The following is a 523-nucleotide window of genomic DNA, read 5'->3' as shown; positions in this document are numbered from 1 at the left end:
ATATACAGCCGGTCTATTCTGATAATATTATCAGAATAGTTATTCTGATAACACTTCTGCACTGCACGCTCAATGCAAGTGCACGTCATTGTTTGAACCAAGTGTGATGCAGTACTCACACGAGTGAACTTCGTGTCGAAAAAACTGCACGCAGTGTTTTTCTGGTACTATTTTTGCTCTAATTTTTTAACTATCGGAACGAGGCGTATAATATACCGTTGGAAAGCTATTGATTAGGCGCAACTTCACCATGTTGAATACTTTTTGAAATTCCTCTCGGTTTAAGAGCAGTTTCAAAAATAGTGCTGCGGATGACGAGTGGCAGCGAGCTTATTTTCGTGATTTTTTCTAAACCGCTCATCGGAATAAGGCAAATGATACGCCGTTGGCAAGATATCATCGAGGCGCATCTTTTTCATATCTGTTATTTTCTTTAATTTGTTACGGTTTAATAGCAGTTTTGAATTTACTAAATCGCGGAATTCTGTTTTTTTGAAAATTTTGCAATTTTCAGTACTGTTTT

The sequence above is a fragment of the Triticum aestivum genome, chromosome 2A, assembly GCF_018294505.1.
Source record: "Triticum aestivum cultivar Chinese Spring chromosome 2A, IWGSC CS RefSeq v2.1, whole genome shotgun sequence".
In the NCBI taxonomy this organism is placed as follows: Eukaryota; Viridiplantae; Streptophyta; class Magnoliopsida; order Poales; family Poaceae; genus Triticum; species Triticum aestivum.
The sequence above is the reverse complement of the archived record's forward strand: the minus strand, read 5'-3'. Positions refer to the sequence as shown.